The sequence below is a fragment of the Anas acuta genome, chromosome Z (genome assembly GCF_963932015.1).
Source record: "Anas acuta chromosome Z, bAnaAcu1.1, whole genome shotgun sequence".
Classification (NCBI taxonomy): domain Eukaryota; kingdom Metazoa; phylum Chordata; class Aves; order Anseriformes; family Anatidae; genus Anas; species Anas acuta.
The window spans coordinates 5,794,193-5,808,534 of NC_089017.1; the positions used below are offsets into that span (position 1 = coordinate 5,794,193).

The 14,342-nt window shown below is 46.3% G+C and overlaps 1 protein-coding gene across 8 annotated transcripts in view; it reads left to right on the plus strand.

The window, feature by feature from the left end:
• RUSC2 (RUN and SH3 domain containing 2) overlaps nt 1–14,342 on the plus strand; it is a 52,743-nt gene that overhangs the window by 14,467 nt on the left and 23,934 nt on the right. For 5 of the 8 annotated variants that reach the window (XM_068667730.1, XM_068667729.1, XM_068667740.1 and 2 more), the window contains exon 2: nt 6,064–6,169. The exons of 1 other annotated variant lie outside the window; for it this stretch is intronic. The gene's annotated coding sequence lies outside the window, so the exon portion shown is untranslated. Of the gene's footprint in view, nt 1–6,063; nt 6,170–12,275; nt 12,421–14,342 lie in introns of all 8 variants that reach the window. 2 more of the 8 variants (XM_068667734.1, XM_068667733.1) reach the window with 1 other exon arrangement.

Genomic DNA, 14,342 nt, shown 5'->3' on the forward strand with positions numbered 1-14,342 from the left:
CAGTATAAACAAAATTAATATCACGCATCTCTAATAAATCAGCTGGTAGCTGTGTGCTCCCTGGGTTTCATGGTAAAGGTGGGAGTGTTTGAGAGTGGGGAGATCTGCTGGAACACTTTGTGGTGAGCTGACAGCTCTCCGTGCTTGGCTTTTGTTGTTGCTCTGAGCAGCGATGGCAGAGAAGTGCACAGGCATGCGCAGAGGGAGGCGAGTGTGGGTTTTCTGCGTGAAATCCAGAGCAATCTTCATACTTGCTGTTGCCTTGGAAAACTGGAATATTTATGACTCAGTACTAAAACAGGAGGCTTTTTCCATTCTTGGATGTGGCCTCTCTTGTGTCCAAGAGTGACGTTTTTCTCCTTTCCTGCTTGACCCTTTCCTGTTTGCTGTGCTACGTCCCACCCATTTACTGCCTCTGAGCAGAGGCTTGTTTGCAGCGCAGCCACCCTCACTTGGAGCCAGCCAGGCGATTCCCCTGCAGAGGGAAGGAAATGTCACTTCGGTGTACATCATGGGAACCAGAAGCAGCCACCTTTCTTGAGCAATGCTTGCTGTGTACGCAGCAGTCTCTGGTTGTGCTTAGTGTGCAGACAGCAAACCATCTCAGGGCTGCACAGATTCAGCTCAGCCCTGCAGTTTCTCAGCTGCTGAGCTGGAAGTACACAATTTTTATTTGCGGTCAGAACATGAAGCAATGAGTACAGCAGAACCGTGGCTGCCAACCAGCTTCAACATATCATGTAGGAAATTAGGACTTTCTTCATGGCAGTGGGGAACTCATAGTTTATGGTGAAAATGTGTTAGTTAAAGTGCTTTAGGTGAATTGTGCTGTAGAGACAGGATTGTTCCCATTTTTGAAAATTGATTTTTAACAGAAGTGAAACCAGTTACACCTTCATATCTGTTGTTAACATGGGCTGCTCAGACCAAGTGGTTGATTGTCAGATTAGAAGGTGTATCTTTTTTTGGTAACAATACCCCTTCTATTTCTTTGCCAATGTTTTGATTGGTGAAAGAGTTTTTATTCCCAGTCAGTGTATCATCAATATTTGAGTACATGCTTGAAGAAACAGCATTGCTGTTACAGCTCAGCTCCTCCTTCAGGCACTTTGAAATCTCAGGGTGCATTAGTTACATCCAGGTTTTGCTTTAATTTAAAGTATACTGTACAGCTTTTTGAGCTTTGTTTATCAGAATAAAGCTGAGACTACAGACAGAAATTCAGGAACTGTTCCACTGTTTCTGTCCTGATTTCCCTCTGTCTAAAAATGTTTGCCTATTTCTTTGCCTATTTCATGCTCTCCTGCATGGGGAGAGCTGAGTATTAGGGCTGAAAGATGGGCACAGGCATTCTTGGATCAATTCTTCCTTCCCCACAGCTTTCCAAGGATTCAAATCTCCTTCTTGCCCTGGTCTCCCACACGTAAAATGCTGATAGTAGCTCTCTCCTGGAGGAACAGTATGAGCATACTGGGCTTCAGGGGACTGGAGACAGACAAGCTGGTTGTGGGCTGGATTTGGACTTCCCGTAGCCATCTCAGTATTGTTGAGGTATGTGGAACTCAGCCCAGCCCAGTGGGAGCCATGCCAGAGCTAGCCCTATCTGTTAGTTGTGACTTTTTATGGAGCTTGTAACTGTCTCCATTCCTGGGCAGTAAGGCAGCAGCCGCTAACATTAGGAAGGATTCAACCTCAGTACACAGAAGAAGAAAATCACTATAGTGATTCGGATGAAGAATCCTCCTAGCCCAGTATTTATTTATCAAAAGAGGTTGCAGGTGGTCAGCTAGTGATGAGTGAGAGCAAGGCAAGCAGATACGATATCTCAATAATCATTATTTTTTTTCAGTGATTTGCTAAGTCTGTTGTATTTTATCTGTTTAGTAACCTGAAATGGATCTCTCAAGTGCTTGTCCCGATTCCCCTTGAACGTATGTGGACTTGTGACTTCTTCAGTCAATAATGCCCTTTGCTGAGAGGCAATGAGCAGCAAACAGGCTAAAGGAAGAGTAACCAGAACGTTGAAAGAGGAACTACTGGTCTGAAGGGAAGTTGTTGATACAGAATAGCCCTGAAATAAAAGCTATTTAATGCTCTGAGCACTGAAAAATAATATTGCTAATGATGTTTCCTAAACACAGAGTCAAAAAGCCTCATCAATTCAGAAGCAGTTTATGGTTATTCAGCAGGAAGAGCTGGGATGACCTTAAGGAATAATACAAACAGGAACTGGGTAGTTCAAACTTGCATGGCTGTGTGCATGAGAAATGAACAAAAAGTTCAGCTCCAGCTAGGAGCTCACTGGGGAAAGTGAGAGAGATGGAGAAAAACCCAGGGTCTATCTGTGACCTTCAGGATAACTGTGAGCAGCCATGAAAAGATAAATGTCATCCACTGTGACATATTAGAAAATTATTTGTACCAGAGAATAGAGACATTTTTGTGTTTTAAGGCATGGTGAGATCTGGCTTGGAAGATTGTCAACATTTCCCATCACACTCTGAAGACTGTATTTAAACTGGGTCATGTCCAGAGAAGGGTTACTTATGATCAAAGCATGGAAAGCCTATCTAATGCAAAGTGATTAAAGAAATGGGATGATATAACTTTAAACACAGTCTGGATAAATGCTGACGTTAAAGATCATTTTTGGAACAGGAGTGAATAGGGGTGAGCAACACATGCATAAAGATAAGCCAGAAATTTAGAGAAGGTTCTTAAACATTGGAGAAGTGAATTTGGGAATTAATTCTGTTAGACAATGGTTAGCAAACAAGAAATGTTCTTTTTTTTTTTTTTGGGAGGGGGGGGGATGGTAAAAAGCAGCAACAACTTTCTCATTTCAAGCCAATTTCTGATTTGGAGTTGTGACTCTCCCTGGGGTTGCTAGCCCTGAATAAATCACTACTGCTGTTCTGGGCCATATGCAGGTCTTGCTGGGGCAAGACCACCATGGGGTGGGTGCCTGGTGAATCCTGCTGTTACAATTGTGTCTGTGATTTGCACAGCCCCACAGGCTCCTGTGCCTCTGTCCTGAGACCTGCTCTGAAAGGGAGACCCCATTGCTCTCTACAGCGACCTGAAAGGAGGTTATGGGGAGCTGGGGGTTAGCCTCTTCTCTCAGATAACCAGTGACAGGACTAGAGGGAACAGCCTCCAGTTGCACCAGAGGAGGTTCAGGTTGGAAAAGAGGAGACATTTCTTCTCAGAAAGAGCAGTCAGGCACTGGAATGGGTTGCCCAGGGAGGTGGTGGCGTCACCATCCCTGGGGATGTTCAAGGAAAGGTTGGATGTGGTGCTTAGGGGCAGGGTTTAGTGGGTGACATTGGTGGTAGGGGATGGTTGGACCAGATGTCTTGGAGGTCTTTTCCAACCTTAATGATTCTATGATTCTGTGATTCTATGAAGGCAGGCTCAGCAGGGATCGATAGGTGATCCTCTGGGGAGAATGTGGGAACTGAGAGGTCAGGCACTAGCGTGACACTACCGTGTGCTTTCCTCTGGCTGGCTGGATTTTTGACCTGTCGTTCAAGAACTCCCATATTTGTTCCCACTTCACAGCGAACAGAAAAATTGTCAAGTGCACATTGGTAACGATTAGCCTGTATTGATCTCTGTGTTTGAGAAAGAAATGTTCTTTGACCTCAAAGAGCAGGGCTTGCAAGGATGAGGAATGATTTTTTTTTTCCTTTTTGAGGACTTTTTATACAGTTTACAGCACTCCCTGCTTTCCTGATGGCCTGTGTGTTCTGTTGCTCCTTGCTCCAGGTGAGAAGGACCATACTGTTGGTTCAGCTGCAACCAACATCCCTCTGTCTGTCATTCCTGAAACAGCTGGGATGGTGGTGGATGGGGTTGCTTTGTCTCAGAGACATCCCTTTGGAGCAAGAGGGAATGAAGTGAGATGGCAAAACCCCTGCCCCCCAACTGGGATGCATATAGGTAATAAGATTAATGTTTCTTGATAAGCCAGAGGCCTATCTGAGGCCACACGAGCATGGGGAAAGTGCTGAACTGAATAACCGTGCTGGGGAGGAAGGCACAGATGTTTATGTAGGGAAACAGTTAAAAAGTCATGTTTCCAAGGGAGCCCCTTGCCTGCTGCATTACTGCCTCTGTTTTTTTTTAACAAAACAGCCCCAAACTCCACCAGCCTTGGCGTGCAGATCTGCCCCTTGAGGGAGGCATTCGCCTTGGTCAGTCGGTCAATGCTGGTGTCCCATGGTGGGGACAGGGAGGCGGGCATGCGCTCAGCCTGCCAGCATTTCTACCGCCTCCCTCAGCGCTGGCAAGGCCTGCGGAGGACTGGGGAGGGCACCGACATAGTTTCCATTCTCCTCTCTGCTGTGGGAACAAGTCTCCTGGGTAACAAGCGTCCCTTGTTTTGCTCCGAGCCTGCGGCTGGGCCTGGCCACCTCCTTCCTCCCTGTTCTGGTTGAGCGGGCCGGCGGCGCCTGCTGGAGCCAGCCTTGGTTGGCGGTGACAGCACAGAGGGACGGGTCTCAATGGGTCTTTCTGTCATGGCTTTTTACATCCACCTCTCCAGGGGCAGAAGCTTCTGCAAAGTACTGTGTGGCCTTGTTTTATTTGTTTTTTATTTGGTTGTCATTCTGAGTGCATCAGGCCCTTGATGGTTCTTCCTTTCTTTGTCCTGTGCATCTGTGTGACATTTTCAGCTGTTCTCTGACTTGCCTATCCCCTCTGTTTTGGAGGTGGCTTTTGGCTTGTGGATGTGGAGCTTCTTCCTCCACAGATGCTTGGCTTTGTGAGCTCTGCCAAGCACAGGGCAGCGGCTCTGGGAGCAGTGATGGTGGCGGTGATGTCCCTCTGGGATGGCTCCCTCAGAGGAGCTGCTCCAGTAATGGGATTACCTCCCCTGAAACAGCCTAGAGCACATCTGGGTTTGTGGGATGTGTGGTTATGCCCAGATGTGACCAAAATAAAATAAAATAAAATAAAAATAAAAAAAATTACTGCACTGGGGAGGAAGGAGAGGGCTCCAGGTTCTATCCAGAAGAGAAACCCTAAAGGAGCCACACATGTCCCTCCTGTGCCTCATAAGGAGCTGCACTGACTTGCATATGGAACAGGTTGTGGCTTTGGTGAAAGGGTGTTCCTTTGGTGGAAGGAAGGGGGTAAAAAATCCTTTAATGTAGTCCTGGGATAACAGGAGAGCCTGGCCTTTTGCAGGTGGCAATGCTTTGTTTCAGGAATCAGAGTCTGCCATGGATCGCTTTGTGGGCATGCCAGGACTTAGTCCAGGTTATGGGTAGAATGATAATCTCAGGCTCTGCTTAATAGTTGCTGGGATTTTGGCTTGAGATTCCTTGTGACAGCCTGGACTTCAGACATCTTGTCACTGCGAGGTATTTGACACTTGTCAAGGTGCTTGTGGCTGCCTCTCACTCTGGGGGTGACTGCGTTTCAGGGACACTGTGTAGGTGCTGTTGATGAAGCTCTCTAAGACAATGCACTACAGAAATGTAAAAGAAGCTTCAAGAAGCTTCTTGTAGTTTTCCTGATCTTTCAGTTTTAAGTCCTCCCATCCTCCTCCTCCTCCTGTGCGTTACTTTGCAGTTTTATCGCCAAGGGCTCTGGCTGCCATTATCAATTGTAGAAACACAGCAGTCTGGTTCCTTTTGCTTTCATTTACAAAGCCAGAAGAGATCAGACAGCTTGCAGTCATGCAGCATCAGAAACCCAAGCTCATCACCTAATAAGATGCTTCAGCTCTGTCCTATGGCATAGGCTTTGATTTTATGCTTCTCCTCCTGCTACCTTCCTGATTTCCCTGTAAGAATCAATCCTCCATCTTCCAGCCTGATTTGTTCTCTCCCTTCCTCTCCTTCTCTGCTCCCTCCTATGCCCTCCCTTGTCTGAGGTCCCACAGGGACTGATTGCAAGCCGGAGTGGCTGTGCTGTGGGCATGCTTGCTCCTTCACACGCAGCAACGTCACAGCAGCAGCAGCAGGAGCATTGGAGATGTGATTGCGCAGACCCTCTGCATTGCCAGGGATGCAGCTGTAACAAAAAAAAAAATAATTGACTCTGTGTTTCCCACAGCATCCTGGTGAGAGAGCACGGAGCCCACTGGAATCAGAGTGCTCAGCGCTGCCGGAGCGGAGAGTGTGCAGGGAGAGGAGACGCGGAGCAGAGGATCTGTGGAAAGGTGAGATGGAGAAATGAGCGGGGTGGGCGTTTGCCTTACTGATGGTTTTCAGACCGTCCATTGTCCTGTGAAGCGGCTGGCTTGCTTGTTTCTGCAGAGATTGCCAGCTACCCAATGAAGCTTAAAGATTTTAGGATCGCTTTGTCTGTTCAGAGGCTGCGTTGCTTTGGAGCTGTCGTGATTATAATTATGCAAGGGAGTGAAGAGGCTGGTATTGCTGTGCAGAATGCGTGTTTGTCCATTGTGGCTCTGAAATAGCGGTTGTCACGTCCGGGGCTGGTTGTGCAGAGGCGATCCGCATTTCTCCCCAACAGTGCTCTCTTGGTGCAGTCGCACAGCTCTCCATTGTGTCTGCCATGACAGCCGAGCCCACACGGATTGTTGTGGTCCCACGAGCTGTCACGCTCTCTGTGCATCCCCGGCGGTGATGCTGCTGTGCAGCTCAAAAGCTGTTTTGACAGACAGCACTTCCATGAAAAGGCAGAAACAAAGGACGCGAGCGCAGGAAGGGCTGCTGTCATTATGGCTTTTGGCTTTTTAAAACAAGTTCTTGCTTTCTTCTTTTTTAACACAAGTAAATCAATTGCTCAGAAGGCATTAGGATAAAATAGTGTGGCAGGTAAAACCTTGCTCTTCTAAAAAATGATACACCGGGATCTGTGCAGACTGGAATCCTTTGTGTTGCCCAGGGTGTGTCTGTGCTGGCTGTGTAAATGAATGCTTTCTCCCTGCCTCTTTTTGCCGATCAGATGAGAAAGGTTATCTCAGAATGGAGGAACTGCTATTTTTAATTACTGAGATGAGTGGTCTGGGCTGGGTACCAGTTACTAGAGCTTAATTACATGGTTCTGTTATAACCAAATCCATCTTTTCCCTCCTCCCTGCCTTCCTCCTTCTTTTCCCTCCCCCACCCCCTGCACAAATCCTTCCATCAAATTGCTGCTGCACATGCAAAAGGAGAAGAGCTTGAACAAAGAGAAGGATCTATGTGGGAAAGGGATATGGATTGATCGGGATGACAGCTAGTGAGAACAATAAGGCAAAGGTACGGAGGAATGATTTGGGTATCTGCGATGCAGTGACGTGGCTGTAGGGGAAGGTATACATGGAAATGTAGTAATGTAAGTAAATAAGCAAACAGAAGATGCAATCTTTTGGGTTTATGGAAAATGCTGAGCATGTGGGGTTGCAATTGTAGGTGTTTGGGAGGAACTGGTGTTAATGGAAGTGAAATTAACATTGGCTATTGAGAAACAGATCATACAGGGACTGGAATGATGGGTGTTGTAAGGGTGTGTGGAGTATGGGGGAGTATAGAGATCTTCTGCATTTATTTTTTTTTTAACCTCCAAACACCTAGAGCCTTGCCTAGCAGTGCTGCTAATGAGTGAGCTTGGCACGTCCAACCTCTTCACAAAACCCTTCTGCAGTGTGCCAGCTTGGCAGAGTGCTTGGGGCAGCTTAGCATTGAAATGACCCAAGAGTAGTGCAGATAAAGCATCCTCAGGCCTGTCAAGTGCCACAGGATGGTAGGGATCATATAGATAAAGTGGTGAGTGTTTGGCAGAGCTATAGAGGAACCTTGGAGCAGAAAAGGCAGGTGCGAGGAGCATTGCAGAGCTAGAGGAACAGAAAGCTGTGGGTCAGAGACACACAGGGCACAGGGGAGGAAATCTGGCTTCGTGGTCAGGGAATGTAAATATGTTGTTTGTGGTATCATTCTCCAGCCTCACTCACTGTGTTCCCTGTGTGCATCCCCACCTGGTTTGTTGAGACAGGCGCGCTCCTCAGCACAGCCTTTTCTGCAGCAGTTGTCTGAGGGAACCATTTCACTGCTGCAGATTCTCAGACAGTCGTTCCCTCCCCATCCCTCTCCATCCCCCTCTCTGTGTCCCCAGGCTTCCGTCCCATTCAGCCTGATGGAAGTGGGTACTGGGAAGTGCTCCTGGTGTTGTGAGAAGAGGGAGACGAGCTCCTGAGCTGTGTTTGTGCTATGGAGAGGTGGTTCTGCAGAGCAGCCTCTTGCAGGAGGGTGCTGGGGGCAAGAGCAGCACGTGTGCATCCATAGGTGCATCAGAGGATAGGTCATGCAGCGAGGTAGATCACTGCAGATACACACACCTGTGTCGTGCTGTGGAAGAAAATCTGTGTACAGTCTGTTTACCACATTTGCGTAACAGAATGAAAAGAAGGTGGTGCAGCCTGCTTTGCTGCATGGGAGGGAACACTCCTCAGGACGTGCAGGCTGTGCCTCGCTGGTAGGTGCCACTCTTACAGGAACATCTGTTAAGCCGTGAGAGTGCACAGATAATCTCTGCCCTGAGATGCTTGAGCCTAAAAGATGGACAAGAGCTTCTGGTGACTGGAGCTGGCTGAAATGATCCGCAGCAGGGAGATAAAATCGCTGCTGTGTGTCTTCTTCACTGCCTTGATGCGAAATGGAGGGATGAAGAGCAGCTGGTTCCTGGGGTCCAAGGGCCTGGACCTGCATTGCACAAAGTGCAGGTGCCTAGGAGAGTATGCAGTGGGCTCAGAAACGGCTGCCCATGGCTCCACTGCTGCCTGTCAGGGTGCCTGAGGCTCTGGTAGCAAGCAAGGAACAATTTCTCTGTCCAAGAGATGTTAATTTTCTTGCAGTCTGATGCTCCTGGTGAGGCAAGGTCTCACTCTGGTGTTATTCCTGATAGCCAGACAGTAACCTGCCTTTAGCAACCCCATGTTGTGTTTTGTCCCATTTTTCATTTATTTCCCAGTCTCATTATTCTTTGCCAATGTTTTCTGAAAGCCTTATGTAGTAGTAAGGGCAGGCTGATAGATCTAACATGGGTCACTTCCCTTCCTCTTTCAGAATAGGTACATGCCTTACCTTTGTTATTTGCCAGCCACCTGGCTTCAGCTCCTTTCTCTTTTTCTTTTTCCTCATGGGTGTTTTTATCGAAAGCTCTGTTGTTAGCTGTGATCATGCAATGATTTTTTCATTGTTCTGGGATCAAAAATATCTCGTCCTTTCTGATTGGAGCGTATTAATCTCATTGGGTTTGTTTCCACTTCAAATGCTCATTTCCTTCTCTGCACCCTCTTTTCCCTGTATTGTCTAACCTGTCATTGACACAGCTTCCATGTTCTTCTTCATGCCAAAACAGTACCAAAGATGAAGTCTCTGCTTGACTGTAATAGCCTTCTCGGTGTGGTTATTCACTCAGTTTGGTCAGGAGCCCTGTTATTCTAATTTCCTCACCGTGCTTGGTGATTCCAGATGGTTTTTTTAATTAGGATGTACATTCAAAGTCTTTTCTGCAGTAATTCCCTGAGCTCTTTGTTCTTGTTGGCTTTATAACTGTTTTGCCTGGTATTCCAAAGATCTGCTCTTCAAAAATTAAAAAGGTTTCATCACAGAGCTGCTTGCTTTTTACTCTTCTGTTTCATGTAAACTGGATCAGCTTGAGATACTCAGTCCAAATCTATGATATAGATTTCTATATCATAGACTTTGGGCAATAACTCATCCCAATAGCCAAGGTCCTGATGCACCTGAGTACTGAATAAACACACACACACACAAAAAAAAAAAAAAAAAAAAAAAACACAAAGAAAAAGTGAGAGAGGCGGAGATCTCTGTGTGTGGGTAAGACACTGAGGATCTGAGATGGAGATGCCTCCCCGTCATCTGTGGAATCACATTTAAATGAGAAAAAAATGTCCCCGTATTTGTGGTAGTTATTAAAATGCCATTGGAGGTGGGAAAGTTCATTTATCTGCTACCTTTGCTGCTTTGCACAATGAATCCTGATGCAGATAAAGTGCTTCTGGTGGTCTGGTCTGTAGGTCCAAAAGAGCCAGAAGGCTACCCGGTCCCAGAGCTATGCAAAAGGCTTCAGGGTAAGGCTTGGAGGAGCTGAGGGAGCTTGGCTGGCAGGGGGTGAAATCCATAGCAATGATCAATGACAGCTGTGTTGGTAACCAGCCTTAGCAGGGATTTGTTGTGTTATCTGCTGAGCAGGCTCCCTGCGTGCCGCAGCATTCATCTGGAAGTTGGTTAGTCTCCAAAGAGAAAGTAATGGGCTGTCAAAATGGCTCTAGTCCCTGATTCTGCTCCAGTTTTCTCTCTTGACAAAAATTATTTTAGCATTCATTTTCTGAAGTAAGTGGGTCAAAGCCGGGACACACCTGTTAAGATGAGCACAAGAGCAGGCTTGTCCACGAACTCTTCCTCTCCCCACCACAGTTGTGTTGTAACCTCAGGAATATGCAGATAATGTTTTTTTTCTCCATCCATCAGACACATGCAAATATTTCTCACTGGGCAAGGCTGCTGGTGGTTTGGTGGCAGTGGCATTCGTGCTGTGGGCAGTTTTGTTCACAATGCATTCACATCAAGAAACTGCAGTGTGGAGGGCAGGGCTCAGTGCTCCGTGTGCCATGCAGAGCAGTGTAAGAAAGAGCCTTTGTTCCCAAAAGGTCTTGAAATTGATAAACAGACCAATAGGTAGAGCTGCCAGGTGGGGGGAGCTTGAAGAAACATGGAGATGAAGATTATGAGTTCAGGTGGTCATCTAGATAGGGAAAAAGGAAAAAGAAAAAAAAAAGAAAAAAAAAAAGGATTGCAGTTGTTAATTCTTGCAAATGAGCTGCCCTGAGCTGCAATGTGGAAAGGAGACCTAGACTAGTGTGCTGTGTTCTTGGGAAGGGGTGGGACACATGGGCAAGGGATGGGTACAGGACTGGGAAAGTCTGCCTTCATGCTGGTTCCCAGATGCGCAAGAGACTCACCTGTGCATCTGTGGCTCTCTTTGCTCAGGAACATTTCTGCATAACTGTGCAAGGAAAGAAAAAAGCATGCTGTTTCAGGATTTTTATTCTGTGGGGGGTGAGAACTCAAGTTATCTATGTGGTGTTTGAGCTGATGAGTTAACCGTGATGCAGTCAATTCTGGGAAAACCTTGTGCTCCTGAGTGTTGGCTAACACAGACTTGATTTGATCTTCACTCAGCTCCTTCTGGCCCCCAGGGAATGGGCTCTTCAGGTGCTGCTCTTGAAGGGAACAAGGAGTCCATGCTCCCTACATCGTTAGGCTAATCTCACTGGTTTGTTTTAATTCCAGAGCCACGCCTGATGATGGGTGAACTGGCACCAACTGCAATTACTTCTGGAGAAGTGTGACCTAAATGCTTTCAGTGGGCAGGTTTTTCTCCACTCTGCCCTGCACACATTGGTGCAGGAGCAACCACATGCCTGCTTAGCCTCCTTTTACCTGGTACTTCCAATTCATGTAAATTGTTTATTAAGGCACCTTATTTTGGTCCCCCTCTGGGGCTCCCATGGCAAAGAGCAGGACACAGGCATTGTGCTTCTTGCCACGTGTGTTCTCTGTAGCTCAGATAGCATAGCTGTCCTCACAGATGTCCTTCTCAGCAGGGAAAATGACCCATCTGGACCATTGTGCTAGGGAAATTTGTTATTCTTTGTAGTGAGGCTATTTACAGTGCCTGCTTGCACTGCATTTTTTCTCCCTGGTAGACCAACCTTCAGACCTTTCCCAGTAACTCAGCTGATAAAGTCATAAGCCCACGTATAGGATCATTCCCTATGATCCACGGCAGGAGCGACACATCTGCCCTGAGGTCTGGCTTGCTGTGGCTGCCCTCTCCATCACTGCTTGTTAGCACATGAACAATTGCAGCCATTTTTCAGGGATTTCTTGCCTGAATGTGGCTTATCATGAGCAGTGATTGTAGCTTGACCCTTCAGAAGAACAGCAAATGTGCTTCAGCAGGCATCTGCACTAAGTCATTTTCTATCGCCAACAAAATGTTCTCCCTAGCCCACATTCAGTGGCATCTTACTTAATCTACTGCTAAGAGTTATCCTCCAGCTGCAGGTCATAGTCCTTGTGATGGCCATGGAGGGGAGCATCTTCCTTACTCAGATGTCTTGCCTCAGCTCCATGTCATATGCCTCATTTTCATTTCTGCAGACACTTGCTATTTATAATTATTGGATGTATAAAGCACTCTGAAGGTGGTGACTACTCCTCGTGTCTGTAAGCCTGACAGCCTTCTTGTTCCCACTTGCTTTCATTTTGTTTCCTCTTTTCCATGCCTTTCAGAGGGGACTTGGGAGAGGAAAAGTGAGGCTGCTGTGAGCGCAGAGAGACCTCAGACATTCCCAGAGGTCTCTATCCCCGAGGACAGTAGGACTAGCCAGTTCATGGCACGATAACAGGGAAGGAGAGGAGGAACTGTCAGAAACAGGTATGTCCCAGCACTGACAAACAGTGGGCATGAAGGTGGTTATCACACAAAGGTAGCAACACTCTCATCTTAGGTCATTCAGCATACTTTCGACCATATCTTGCTGAGACACCAATAGCAGTCATTGATCCCTTGGGCTATCTATTCTCTGTGCTTCTGCTGGTGACTGCACAAGCTTTAAAGATCCCAGAAAAAATCTCTGTAAGATCTCTGTAACTGACCCCTCTCAGGCTTTGTGCTGCTGACATGGTTTGGTTTTGCAGGGTGTAGAAATACTTTTAACTGAAGCGACTTGTTTGTATTTGTCCAGGAGGTGCAGGGGGGTGATTCCTCTCTTTACCAGAGGATGTTCCACAGGCAGTATTTTGGTCTCCTATCTTGTTGCCTGCTTTCCCCTTGGCACAAATTGAGGTTAAAAAAGAAAAACCACAAAAACCTCTTGGCCTGCTGATAAAAGCAAAAGGAGAATCTTCTTTCATGGAGGCAGGCCACCAGACCTCGCTGATTAAATAAGCAAATTTCACCAGACAAAATTTCTTTCAGTCCAGACCTTAATCAGATGTTGAGGACGATGTTATCTCTTGAGAGCCAACAAAGAGAATCTGCATGAAGACAGGTAAAACTCCCCACACATAAACCCCAAGTATTTGTGGAAGTTGAGGGTGCAAAACCCCCAAAAAACAAGCTCCAGAGGCAGTGAAGACAAACTCCTTTCCTCAGAGAATGTATATTTGTGAAAAAAACCCTTGGTTTCTTCTGTGCTAGTCTTTTTGTAAGCCTGGAGTTTTTGAGCTTGATGCTGACTTCAGTAAATGGTAGAAGAGTTTAACAAGGATAGCCACAACAGTGTACTTTGCCAGATTCCAAATTATCTGGCTTTGAACTACCAAATGCCATGCTTTTGATGTCATGCTGGCCATAAGGAACTTTACTAATGAACATCTATATTTAAATGTTAAGGTACATAAGAAAAGGAATGGAAAATTATCATACAGAGTCCTTTAATGTTGATACATAAAGCAGAGGGCATCCCACCACCGATTGGGAAAGTGTGTGCAATTAATTAGTCACCCCAGCTCAGAAGGATGACTACAGACTTGGTGGGAACTGAGAAACTGCCCAGGAATCTGAACAAAGACCTGGAAAACTTTCATAACTGGAGAGACTGAAGAAACTGGAATTATTTGTGTGAAATGGAAAACTGTAGGATGCATAATATGAAATAATGAATGGTCTAGAGAAAGAAGATAGTGATTGATGTGCTGCCCAGCTTGTAACGTCAAAGTATTCCAGAGAATTAAGGAGGATTATTTGAAACTAATAATAGGAATAATTTTCACATACTGTGATTAATTAGTCCATGAATCTTGCTGTTAAACTCAAAGCCCAGCAATATTCCCAAACGGCTTGGCATTTGTGTGAATAACAAAGACTACCCAGCGTATTTATAGCACATGTTCAGAACAGAAGTCGCAGAGTTTTGAAACCTCCTGGTTGAGCTGAGCCCTATCTCAGTGTAAGGGCTTAGGAGGGACAAATTCTTCCTCACCACATGATGCAGATACGTGATGTGGTCTTCTTTGAGACTTCTGGTACAGAGAAGATACAACAGCTTCAGGAAAGAAGATTTCCAAATGTGAGCACGCCCTATAATGAAAGGTCTGGAAGCCTACTGTCTTGAGGGGTCTCCTCTACCCTCTTGAACATGCTTGAAGTGATTTGAAGCAGAGTGATCTTCCCTCTGGTGCATCCCCAGGAACGCTGACCTGCTCATCCTGTACAGAGCCAAGGATCATCTCGGTTTGCTCTCCCTTTTTCTCCACTACTATAGGTCTGTGCATCCTCTTCAGCCCGGCAAGACTTTCCTTAGCAGAAGACCTTGGTTAATCCAGGGTTATCAGATTTAGTTAGTTAGACCCTTA